General features: G+C 49.0%; 1 long non-coding RNA gene across 1 annotated transcript; it reads right to left on the bottom strand.

The window, feature by feature from the left end:
• Positions 1 to 5,577: 5,577 nt before the first annotated feature.
• LOC138818223 (uncharacterized) lies at positions 5,578 to 13,641 on the bottom strand. Its single transcript, XR_011369013.1, has 3 exons — positions 13,580 to 13,641; positions 7,261 to 7,338; positions 5,578 to 6,631 (listed from the first exon to the last, which is right to left on the bottom strand). It is a non-coding gene; the product is annotated as an uncharacterized lncRNA (long non-coding RNA).
• Between the last annotated feature and the right edge of the window lie 64 nt (positions 13,642 to 13,705).

Raw genomic sequence — 13,705 nt, 5'->3', positions numbered from 1 at the left:
CGTGGGGTACAGAGGGACAGGGGATGTGGGGGGACAGAGGGTGGACGGCTGCAGCGAGGTTCTCAGACACTACATTTACCAAAGTCTAAAACTTGGGGGAACGGGGTGGGGGAACCGGGGGAGCGCGAGGGAGGGGTGACAGGGTCCCCAAAGAAATGTGGCCGCTCCCTAACATGTCTGTGACCCCGAACCCCACCTGTATCATAACAGTAAACATGCTGAGCGCGCAGGCGGCGACCCCAGTGTGCAGGAAGGTGACACCGCCCGGAGCCGTGTGACACGGGGCTGGCCACCTCGGCGTGTGACACGGGGCTGGCCGCCTCGGCGTGTGACACGGGGCTGGCCGCCTCGGCGTGTGACACAGGACACGGGGCTGGCCGCCTCGGCGTGTGACACAGGACACGGGGCTGGCCACCTTGGCGTGTGACACGGGGCTGGCCGCCTCGGCGTGTGACACAGGACACGGGGCTGGCCACCTGGGCGTGTGACACGGGGCTGGCCACCTCGGCGTGTGACACGGGGCTGGCCACCTCCGCGTGTGACACAGGACACAGTGCTGGCCACCTCGGCGTGTGACACGGGGCTGGCCGCCTCGGCGTGTGACACAGGACACGGGGCTGGCCGCCTCGGCGTGTGACACGGGGCTGGCCGCCTCGGCGTGTGACACGGGGCTGGCCGCCTCGGCGTGTGACACAGGACACGGGGCTGGCCGCCTCGGCGTGTGACACGGGGCTGGCCACCTCCGCGTGTGACACAGGACACAGTGCTGGCCACCTCCGCGTGTGACACAGGACACAGTGCTGGCCACCTCGGCGTGTGACACGGGGCTGGCCGCCTCGGCGTGTGACACAGGACACGGGGCTGGCCGCCTCGGCGTGTGACACGGGGCTGGCCGCCTCGGCGTGTGACACAGGACACGGGGCTGGCCGCCTCGGCGTGTGACACGGGGCTGGCCACCTCGGCGTGTGACACGGGGCTGGCCACCTCGGCGTGTGACACGGGGCTGGCCACCTCGGCGTGTGGCGTGTGACACCGGGCTGGTCACCTCACCAGAGTGAGCTGGGCACAGCTGTCCACTAGCTCCTCAGTTGGGCCTGTGGATTTCAAACTCGGTGCATTCACTCTGGGTTACTAGGACGTAAATGTGTGTCACACACAAAGCCTGGATTCTGCCAGATGCTTCAGGAGTCATTTTCCCTGACCGTTCGCCAAGATACACGTTTTGTTTTAAAGATAGCCATGTTCTGTTCCCAGGCCAACAGAAATCCGACCAGCAGACCAGTTCAGAGGGGATGATCCTCTTGTCCCTTTTTCTTCTCTTCCTTTTCCTGAATATTGTAGGTCACAAGAACATGTGAGTTAAGGGAAAGAAAATGGTGCCTGTGCGCTTTTGATCCAGCTGTCCGTTGATGCAGTGTTTGTGTCTGAATTCTGGCTCTGTCCTGACCTCGTTTCTCCTACTCCTTCCCTCCTTTGGAAACCGCCCAGGCAGGGCCAGCACCCTGGCCCAGTCACACAGCTCCCAATGTAACTGGTATATTTGTTTAAACCTCAAACCTAGAAGTAACTGGGCAGAGGAGTCCAAAGTTTACATTTTGTTTTGCTTTCTCATTTTATTATCGAGCCTCCCACGTTCTTGCTGGGGTTACCTTCGTTTTTAAAAGCGATGTTTAGTATATACCTTTTCTGTGCCCATGGGGCTTGAACTCATGGCCTGGGTGCTGTCCCTGAGTTTTTTTCACTTAAGGCTAGCACTTTACCACTTGAGCCACAACTCTACTGGCTTTTTCTGCTGGTTAATTGGAGAAAAGAGTTTCATGGACTTTCCTACCAGAGTTGGCTTTGAACCATAATCCCCAGATCTCAGCCTCCTAAGTGTAAACCACCAGCACCCAGCAGTTTACTGTACACCTTTTTTGGGGGGAGAGTCAGTTGTGGGGCTTGAACTCAGGGCCAGGGCATTGTCCCTGAACTCTTTTGTTCAAGGCTAGCACTCTACCACTTTGAGCCACAGCTCCACTTCTGTTTTTTGAGTGATTAATTGGAGTTAAGAGTTTCACAGGGTTCAAATCGCAGTCCTCATATCTCAGCCTTCTGAGTAGCTAGCATGACAGGTGTGAGCCACCAGCACCCAGCTACTATATACCTTTTAAACCTAACATTTATGAGTCATTCGTTTTTTTCCTGGATATATTGTGCCAGGGACTTTACAAAGACATAAAAATAAGAAACAGTGTTCAGGAAGAGAAAAAGAGGAATTTTCTGAGAAAATTGGTCAGGAATTATTTTGACCTAAGAATACACTAGAGCAGGAAGTGGCGCTGTAGCTCAATTGGTAGAGTGCTGGCCTTGAGCTGAAGAGCTGAGGGACAGCGCTCAAGCCCAGAGTTCAGGCCCCACGACCTACCGGGAGCCGGTGGCTCACCCCTATAATCCTAGCTACTCAGGAGGCTGAGATCTGAGGATCACAGTTCAAAGCAGCCCGGGCAGGAAAGTCTGTGAGATTCATCTCTAATTAATCATCAGAAAACGGGAAGTGGCACTGTGGTTCAAGTGGTAGAGCGCTAGCCTTGAGCCGAAAAGCTGAGGGACAGCGCCCAGGCCCAATAACCAACAACAACAACAAAAAGAATACACTAGGAGGCGAGGCAGGGAAGGTGGCTCTGTGGTAGAGTGCTTGCCCAGCATGCTTGAAGCCCTGGATTCAGTTCCTTGGTACCACATAAACAGGAAAAAGCTGGAAGTGGCGCTGTGGCTCAAGTGGTAGAGTACTAGCCTTGAGCAAAAAGAAGCTCAGGGACAGCGCCCAAGGCCCTGAGTTCAGGCCCCAGGACTGGCAACACACCACACACACACACACACACACACACACACACACTCTCTCTCTCACACACACACACACACACACACACACACACACAAATGAAAGATACCTTGTCTAAGGCATGTGCAACTTTAGGTAAATAGCCCGGGTTGTATCATCTGCAAATGGGTAGGCATTACTTAGATTCTGATTTAATTGTTCTGAGATGCTGTGAAATAGTAAGCCACACAGGCACTGGAGACCTGGCTGGTTTGGAATGCAGTGGCTCATGGAATGGATGCTTCTTTGTATTGTGGCTGTGACGGCCACTGCACCCAGACCCTGAACTTACCTTATTCCCTCTTAGGGTTCATCTTGTGTCTGCATATTTGCATATGTTGGGGGGTGGGTCTTACCTGCTTTGCTACCTTCACTGATTGGAACTTTAGCCAGTTACAGTCTCAGTTCTTGGACAGCTTAAGGAAATGTGATTATTGCGCAGAATAGGCATGTCACTGTAGCTTTTATGAATATCTGACTGCTTTCAGGTTTCTTTTCAGCCACAATCCTTTCATGCTGCTGATTGTTTTTGGTTTCATTGCTTATAGATGGGATATTTGTGTGTACGTGCCTTCCAGAGCTAGGGTTTGAACTCGGCTGTGCGCTGTCCCTGAGCTTTTTTGCTCAGGGCTAGCATTCTCCCACATGAGCCACAGCTCCACTGCCAGCTCTTTGGGTAGTTAATTGGAGATGAGAGTCATGGACTTTCTTTCTGGGCTGGCTTCGAACTGCATCCTCAGATCTCAGCCTCCTGAGTAGTTAGGATTACAGGTGTGAGCCGCTAGCACCCAGTGGGAGAGGATTTTTTTTTTAAGCCCTACTATCTACTCACCTGAATACAGCCCCTTAGACTATCCCCAACATCTGTGAAAACTTAGAAAATGTCATTTTACATCTATTTTTGAATCAAATAGACCAGTAAGCCTGAAAGATTGTAAGTAGCATTGAGAATCAAAACTCCAGTCAACTCAAGCTACTTGCTTATTTCCTCCCCTACCTTATTTCTTCATGGCCTCCATTTCCTCCGATGTTATTCATTTAATTTTCTTTGTTTTCTATTTTCCATTGTGAGACCTTGTTTCACATATATGTGAACCTGGTGTCCTCAGTTTATTTTTCTTTGTTTTATTTCGTTTTAATGAAGCAGCAGCTATGTTGTAACAGATAGGTAAAGTTCATTTGATATAGTAATTTGACTTATAAACTTCATGCCATAGATTTATAAAAGGGTTCTGTAAACAGTCTTTGCAGATTGTGTGTGTGTGTGTGTGTGTGTGTGTGTGTGTGTGTGTGTGTGTGTGTGTGTGTGTGTGTATGTGTGTGTTCTTCAGGGGCTTGAACACAGGGCCTGGGCACTATCCCTGAGATTCTTTTGCTCAAGGCTTGCACTCTACCACTTGAGCCACAGCACCACTTCCAGCTCTTTTGGTGATTAATTGGAGATAACAGAATTTCATGGACTTTCTGCTAACTTCCAACTGTGATCCTCAGATCTCGGTCTCCTGAGTAGTTATAGGTGTGAGCCATCAATGCCTGCTCTACACTTTGAAGAGAATAACAGCATTCTCAGAGCAAGAGAAACCTCCCAACTACTCTGTATGAAGAGGAATCCAAGGAAGAGTGAGTGTATACAACCGTGTGTACACAAGCATGTCTTAGTCTGCATTACATTGCTGTTAGAAACCACTGGAATCTGGGTACTTTATAAGGAAAAAATGTTCCCTTAGCTAAACTGTGGAGCTTGAGAGTCCAGCATCCGGCAGGTTTATCAGTTTGGCCTGTGATGAGCTTCTCCTTGGTTACAATGTGGTAGATGCCACATAGTAGTGGCACAGGTAATGGCACATATGAGGAGAGGCCACGTGGTAAGATGGGAAACCAGCACCGGGAGGCTAGGTCGTGTTCTTGGTTACATTTAACTCTGACGCCAATAGCAACCCCTTCCAAGAGCAGAGCCCAGTGGCAGGGCTCTCTAGGCTGGTGCCTATGTCACTCCTAATAACTGCCCCACACTCAGCTCCACCTCTTAATCGCTAAGCAGAATATTTGAACGTAAGTATGCTTCTGGAACTATAAGGGTGCAAGCTAGATTGAACTGATTTCTTTTTCTGGTCCTGGGGCTTGAACCCAGGGCCTGGTCGCTGTCCCTGAGCTGCTTTTGTTCAAGGCTAGTATTCTACTACTTGAGCCACAACACCACTTATGCCTTTTTCTGATAAGAGTCTCACAGACTTTTCTGCTTGGGCTGGCTTTAAACTACAATCCTCACATTTCAGTCTCCTGAATAGCTAGGATCACCTTTTTGTTGTTGTTGACGGTGGTGGTTATGGGGTTTGAACTCAGGGCCTGGGCACTGTCTATATGCCAACAGCCACTTCCGGTGGTTTGCTAGAGATAAGAGTTTCACAGACTTTGCTGCCCAGGCTGGCTTCAAACCGTGATCCTCATATGTCAGCCTCCTGAGTAGCTAGGAGTGAGCCACCAGTATCTGGCAAACTGATGATTTTTAAATTGCTCCTTTAAATCAAGGACTCTGCTTAGATTCCTTTTACTTCTCCTGATACTCTGCACAGATTAATCACCCAGTAAATATTTGTTGAGCTGGTTCTAATTTTACAACGTTTTCTTTCAAGAGGAAAAGATGAGGGAAAAAAAGAAACTAAGGAAAGTGAAAGCTAGAATAATTCTGAATCCCAGGACATTTTCAGCACAGGTTTAATTTCCCAGACACCAAAACAGTGTATGTTGGGGGCGGGGGGAGGGGGGAGGAGGGGTGGGGGGAGAAAATCTCTGCTTCTAAAAAAAAAATTCTGTTTTAAAACTATCACCTGCACTTAATAAAATATCTTCAGATTCTTTTGCTCACCTCATAGACAAGATAATGTAGAATCTCCCCATTGTTACAGATTTGCTGCGCTTTTCTGCACTGTTTGATTATTATAGATGGGTTAAAAAGGCTTTGGGCCTATTGGCATTGATTTCCTCTTGGCACTTCAAGACCAGAAAGGGGAATAAAAATTTGTGTCTTACAATGATAAAATGAATAAAAGGAAACGAGATAATCAATTTAAAGCACTGCCAGTATCCTTGTCTTTACCTAAATGGAATCTCTTAGGATTCCGCATGGACACTCTGCCCATCCTCTCTGAGGGTGGCTAAATTTATAGGGGAAAGAAGTGCTAAGCTTGTGGGACAAGTTAATGTCAATAAACGTGTTTCTTCCCTCCTCCAAGGTCACAGAGCCTTGGCATTCTACTCAGGCATCCCTAGACTTAGAATGTCTGCTTTAAATATTTCATCCTTTTCCATAAGGTTTGGACAACTCCAAAGGCAAATCTGAACCAAGAAAAGCTGGTCGTAGGTGCCAGGTGTGGACGAGGCCACCTGCTGGCAGCGTCTGGCTTGCTCCTAGCACACAGCGCCCCTCTGCAGTGCCTCGCACCGTTCCTGGGTGGAAGTGACATTTAAAAGTCATCTGAGACAAATCTTGCCTTGGCTGAGGTCTAGCAAAGTGGTAGAGCTTGTCCTTAGCATGTGCACGTTCAGTCTTCCGCAGCATCACACAAAAATCTTGCATTAACAGAACGGTCAAGTTTTTCCTGTGTGGCAGCCCTGAGACGGGGGCGTGGGTTTGCCTGACCCTCAAAATAATCCCAGGAGACACACGCCACTCCTTCTGGTGTGCAAAGACTTGGGTGGTGGTGGTGGTGGTTGTAGACGCGTCTGTTACTCCGGAATGCAGACCCAGTTGCTGTCCTTGCAGACTTCCTATTGTAGCAAGAAAAAAAAATTGACAAAAGTAAATAAGTTATGTACTTACAATTTGTGATGAGTATTTCAGAAAGAACAAACAAATGTCTGAGGCAGACTCCAGGGGGCCGTAAGGGAGGTATCTCCAAAGAGAGCACTTTGAAGCTGAAGCCAAGAGTAGGAAAAGCAAGCAATCACTAAGCAGCCAGGGAGAGGGTGTTCCTGGTAGAAGGACAGCCAGAACAAAGCCGGTAGGCAGGAAAGAATTTGGCACTAAAATTTATTTTAAAAAATAGTGTTAGGCGCTCGCTTCGGCAGCGAAGATCGGACTGAGGCAGAGATCAGCCGGCCCCCATGAGGACGGAGAGCAGATTTGCGAAGCGTTCCATATTTTAAAAAACCAGCGTTAAAATCACTTAAAACTTATCATCTTAACTGTTCTCTGCGATCCAATATCATCCTCTGCTATTCCCTCTCTTTACCAAACATCAGGCGCTGCCCTACCACTTCCTCTGTAAGTGCTTGGCGGGGCGGGGGGGGGGGGGGGCAAACAGTCCTGTCACATACTACACTATAAATGAACCTTAAACACATTATGCTACAAGAAGTAAATTAATCACAGATGAATAGTGCACAGCGCCACTTACCATGAAGCTTCTGAAGTAGTCAAATACATGCAGGTCGAGAGTAGGATTGTGTTGTGCAAGATGAAAAGTCTTAGACACCTGTAGCACAACCAGGTGAAAGTAGTTAATACCATTCATCTGTACACTTAAATACAGTTACGATAGTAATAATCCCAAAGCGGAAACAATCCAGTGCCCATCTATTGCCAAATGGATGCACTACATCCATCTACACAGGAGAATACACAACAGAGTATTATTCAGTCATAAAATGGACAGCAGCGCTGTTACCCACTATATCATGGATGAAACTTGGAAATATTGTGCAAAGTCATAGAAGCCAGTCACGGCAGACGACACGCGGCCATTCTGTTTATGTGAAACTTCCAAACCAGACATCTAAAGAGACAGAAAGTGAGGGACATCTGGGGTTTGTGGAACAGAAGGAGGCCGGGGAAATAGGATTAACGATCACAGGCAGGTTCTTTTTGTGGTTATAATGATGTTCTGGAGCTGGGCGCTGGTGGCTCACACCTGTGATCCAAGCTACTCAGGAGGCTGAGATATAAGGATTGTGATTTGAAGCCAGCCCTGGCAGGAAAGTCTGTAAGACTCTCTTATCTCCAATTAATCACAGAAAAATCCAGAAGTGGAGGTGTGGCTCAAGTGGTAGAGTGCTAGTCTTGAGCAAAAAAAAAAAAGAAAGGAAAGGGGCTGGGTAGGTGGATCAGTGGTAGAGTGCTTTCCTTGCATGCATGAGGCCCTGGGTTCGATTCCTGAGCACCCCATAAACAGAAAAAGCCAGAAGTGGCACTGTGGCTCAAGTGGTAGAGACTCGCCTTGAGCTGAAGAGCTGAGGGACAGCAACTAGGCCCAGAGTTCAAGCCCCATGACCGACAAACAAAAAGCACAAAAAACTAGGGACAGTGTTCCAGGCCCTGAGTTAAGCCCGCCCAGGACTGGCACAATAAACAAACAAAAGTTCTGGAATCAGATAGTGGTGTTGATTGCAAAGCATCATAAATGTACTGATAGCTGCAGAAGTATATACTTTAAATTGCATGGCATGTGAAATATATTTTAATTTTTGCAGTGGTAATAGTTAATTTTTTTTTTACTTTGGGTTTTGAATGGATTGTTGTGAATAAGACATGAAAACAGGCCATCAGACAATAGACCCTGGCAGGAAGTCTCACAAAATTCACACTCTGAGAAAGTAGTGGATTTTTCTAATTCCAAACACCATCCTCTGTGCTAAATAGTTTTTGCATAAATAGGATTTCCTCTCCTGCCAGCTGTCTCTAGAAATACCACACTATATTCTCTGAGGACATTGATCTTCTGAGTTTTCAAACAGTATAGCAAGGAGGGAAGTTCCTTACACTGGGGAAGTCTTTGTACCAAGAGTCGAATCAATGAGGATAAAAATACATGATTAAAAGATGCATCAAGGAAAGTAAAAAGTTCTGGCACTGTAATTTGAAATTCTCCTTAGGGGAAATAAAAAGACTTTCTTCACTCTCATGGGCAAGAAAAACATTTTATTTGGGGGGAAGGATTACACATAACTTTTTTTGTTGGACTAAAGGGAATTTTTAAAAACATTCTTTGAGGGCTCTGGATCTGAATGTTGAAGAAAAACATGTTGGGTGGAGCACTTGGATACATTTTATTTATTAAATTCTGTTTTGAAATCCATTCTCTTGGTGGTGAAAAAAATATTTTGTTGTGTGTTGTGGACAGAGATCATCCAAAAACAGGGGGTGATGTTACATGAGGTACTCCTGACTAAGAGTGACGAGTGGAGAGTTTAGGAGAAAAATAAGTGGTTTTGTAAGTGCTTTTCTTTTCTTTTTTCTTTTTTGTCGGTCGTGGGGCCTGAACTCTGGGCCTGGGAGCTGTCCCTCAGCTCTTCAGCTCAAGGCTAGCGCTCTACCACTTGAGCCACAGCGCCACTTCTGGCTTTTTCTGCTTATGTGGTGCTGAGGAATCTAACCCAGGGCCTCATGCATGTAAGGCAAGCGCTCTACCATTGACCACCTTCCCAGCCCTGGTTTTCTTATTAAAAAAAAAAAAGAAAAGAAAAAAGAACTGAAGCTTAGAATGGGATTATGGAGAGCACAGGTGTAATGGGCTCCAGTGTAATGGTTCCTACCATGCAAGCTGCAAATTGGACCTGAAGTGTATACTTTAAAAGATAAATCGCATGGCATGTGAACTGTATTTCAACTTATTTATTTATTTGCCGGTCATGGGGCCTGAACTCTGGGCCTGGGCACTGTCCCTCAGCTCTTCAGCTCAAGGCTAGCGCTCTACCACTTGAGCCACAGCGCCACTTCCAGCTTTTTCTGCTTATGTGGTGCTGAGGAATCGAACCCAGGGCCTCATGCATGCAAGGCAAGCGCTCTACCACTGAGCCACCTTCTCAGCCCATATTTCAATTTTTTTAAATGGCATTAGTGTACAATACCACTTGGGGTTTTGTGTGGTAAATGGATTGTTGTAAACAAGAGATGAAATCAGGCAATAGAGCTGGTGAGGAGTTTCACAAAATTCACACCCTGAGAAAGCCCACAGGGGGCCTGGAGACCCTTCCTGTGGTTCTTGCCCCAGACACAGGCCTCAGTGACTTTCTCTCCTCTGCCCCCACTTCCCAGTTCTTCCCATAAATTGCCTCTTGGCCCCAAAGACCAGCAACTTCCTATATATGTCCTTTCCTCCTCTCAAAGAGGACATAATGCTTTGCAGTGTAGCCATATGAGGAAATAGAAATAGAATAGAATAGAATAGAAAGCCACCGAATGAAGAAAATCCTGGGAATCAAATATAATACCCAGTGGCAGTTATGGCTGACTTCACTCCCGGTCACAAATGAGACATTTCCATTTATTATCGATCAGTTTGAGTGTGTGTATGAGAAACCAGTTATAACCACCTCCTAGGATGACACTAACTAATGTTGTAGTAGGCAGAGGGATCAAGTCTGCTAATGTGAAAATCAGCGTCCTAAGTCTGAATTTCCTTCCTGTAAATTCAGAATATTATATGAGAAAGATCCTTAGCAAATGACAAATGTTTTACAAATTAAGAAACACTATTCTCTCAATCATAAGAATCTAATATTAGTTTGAGAGTGATTTCCCAGGTCAACCTTTTCTTCAAGAAATTGTTGACACCCAGCTAATAAGAAGGTATAGTATTACCCTGGAGTTTGGTGCCTGTCTTGTTATTCCAAGACACAGGAACTGTTGATTTCTCAACATCTCAAATGTGGAAAACAAACCTATTTTCCAAGATGGGCAGGATGAAATAGTTTCTAGTATTGTATGAGCCACTCCCTGTACACCAAGGAGAGATGCCCTTTACCCAGCATACAGCCCACTCCTGAAGTACTCTGTGTCCCACTGGATGGCTGTGGGAGAAGGGGAGAGGTCTGAGTGCACACAGGACCGCGTGCGGGGTGAGGAGACGGGCACGCACTCTGGTTCTGAGTGTCGCTGGCACAATGACCGCCACATTCCTCACAACTCACCCTTCTACAAATGATGCCCTTTCGTCTTCTCCTGGGCCATCTAGCGGGCGACGTGGCAACCAGTGTAAGGGTTGCGGCCTCGTTTCCTGCCTCCAGCAAGTCACCAAACACTTCAGTCTTTCTCAAGCATAATACACAGATAACTGTCTTTCCAGCTATCTCCACCCTGTTCTCTGTTGGCTTCTTGTACCTTGAAGGCTTATTTAAGTGTTTGGAATAAAAGACACCTCCAAAGCCTGTTTGATGCAGTTTCTCATTTGATCAGCTGCTGCCACGGTAAACTTCTGCCCCAACCTTAAATTTTGTTTCTTCCTTTCTTTTATTTATTTATTATTTATTTATTTATTTTAGGTCCCAGACCTGGACTCAAACTCTGTACCTTAAACTTTTGTTCATTGATGGGCACTATACCAACTGGGCCATGCCTCCAACCCTATGTTCCTTCCTTTTATATGTATTTTTTTGTTTTAGATTTTTATTGCTACAGTCATAAATTGCCAAAAACTTAGTGCCACAAAAGGATACACTTATTAGCTTGTAGTTCTCAGAAAGCTGACACAGGTGTCGGCTGGACACGAAAACTGGAGTCCTTCTGCAGGCATAATAGGAGAACTTTCCTTCTCCTTTCTCGCTTTCCTGGGCGTAGGGCCCCTCCCTCCCCCAAAGCCATCGAAACCAGGCCAAATCCTTTTCGTCCTGTCCCATCGCCTGTTCTGCCTCGGTATTTAAAAAGACCCTTGCCCTGACACTGGTTTACTCCGACAGTCTAATCTTCCTATTTTAATATGAACTGATTAGTAACCTTAATTGCATCGACAGCCTCAATTCTCTTTTGCAATGTAACATAGTCACACAAGCTGGTGATTAGGATGCGGACGTCTTTGGAGGGTTATTATTCTGTCTTTAAGATGTTCTAGCCTAAATGATCAGAAAAGTGCTTTGCTTCTCATTCCTTATTTCACAGCTAATTTTAGTAGCAAACTGTACACCCTTATCAAACTTTATATATGTTAGTTAAGATTAACTTGAAAATTATGTAAGTCTGGGTTTATAGATTTGGAAGTAAACTCGACAATATTAAATGTCTTTATATAAATACAGTCTTTATTTTAAATCACACAGGTAATATAAAGCAATCTAATAATAGGGAATAATAACAATAATTAGGGATCTTAAGAAAACAAAGCACTGCAGCATCTAATTGACTTAAATGAACCATACTCATTATGGTTCATGCCTATCAATTAGGTTTCCTATTTTTGGTCTGAGACCAACACTCCCCCCCACCCCTGCACACCTCCCTGCCACAGACCCACACACCCCTGCACACCTCCCCTCCACAGCCCTACCACACCCCTGCAAACCTCCCCCACAGCCCCACTACACCCCTGCATACCTCCACAGCCCCACCACGCCCCTGCACACCTCCCCCACAGCCCCATCACACCCCTGCACACCTCCCCTACAGCCCCATCACACACCCACAGCCACCCACACCCCTGCACACCTCCCCTCCACAGCCCTACCACACCCCTGCACACCTCCCCCCACAGCCCCATCACACCCCTGCACACCTCCCCCACAGCCCCACTACACCCCTGCACACCTCCACAGCCCCACCACACCCCTGCACACCTCCACAGCCCCACCACGCCCCTGCACACCTCCCCCCACAGCCCCATCACACCCCTGCACACCTCCCCTACAGCCCCATCACACACCCACAGCCACCCACACCCCTGCACACCTCCCCCACAGCCCCATCACACCCCTGCACACCTCCCCCACAGCCCCACCACACCCCTGCACACCCCCATCACAGCCCCACCACACCCCTGCACACCTCCCCCACAGCCCCACTACACCCCTGCACACCTCCACAGCCCCACCACGCCCCTGCACACCTCCCCCCACAGCCCCATCACACCCCTGCACACCTCCCCCACAGCCCCATCACACACCCACAGCCACCCACACCCCTGCACACCTCTCCCACAGCCCCATCACACACCCACAGCCACCACACCCCTGCACACCTCCCCCCACAGCCCCATCACACCCCTGCACACCTCCCCCCACAGCCCCACTACACCCCTGCACACCTCCACAGCCCCACCACACCCCTGCACACCTCCCCCCACAGCCCCATCACACCCCTGCACACCTCCCCCACAGCCCCACTACACCCCTGCACACCTCCACAGCCCCACCACGCCCCTGCACACCTCCCCCCACAGCCCCATCACACCCCTGCACACCTCCCCTACAGCCCCATCACACACCCACAGCCACCCACACCCCTGCACACCTCCCCCACAGCCCCATCACACCCCTGCACACCTCCCCCACAGCCCCATCACACACCCACAGCCACCCACACCCCTGCACACCTCCCCTCCACAGCCACACCACACCCCTGCGCACTTCCCCTAGGTGTGCAATGTACCCTGCTGCCTGCTGGGACTCACACCTCCGCAGGGCCACGCCCCAACCTGAACCACAGCCAAGGCCAGGAGGTCTGCTGGTCTGCTGGATGCAGTTGCCAGGAGGTGGGGGGGGGAGGGAAGGTGAGGGGGGGCCGGGGGGAGGTACGGGAGGGGCCGGGGTGGAGGTACTGGGGGGGCACAGGGGGAGGTATGGGGGGGCTCGGGAGGGAGGTACGGGGGGGTTGGGGGGGAGGCACGGAAGGGGAAGGTGAGGGGGGTCGGGGGGGGGCACGGGGGGGAGGTACGGGGGGGAGGCACCCGGAGCCCCGCTGTCACGCCTTCCCGCCTTTTATAAGAAATTAGCTCACTTTACGGTTATTACCGAGGTGACGTACACTGGGGTTATGAGGACCGACACGCCCGCCCGCGCCCGGGATCCGGGATGCAGAGCCCGGGGCCGGAAGGCCGCGCAGCAGCGGTGCCCGGCCCCGCCCCGGCCCCGCCCCTT

Source organism: Dipodomys merriami, unplaced genomic scaffold (assembly GCF_024711535.1).
Source record: "Dipodomys merriami isolate MVZ:Mamm:240054 unplaced genomic scaffold, mDipMer1.0.p SCAF_72, whole genome shotgun sequence".
Taxonomy (NCBI): domain Eukaryota; kingdom Metazoa; phylum Chordata; class Mammalia; order Rodentia; family Heteromyidae; genus Dipodomys; species Dipodomys merriami.
Note: the sequence above shows the minus strand (reverse complement) of the source record. Positions and strands in the feature narration are given on the sequence as shown.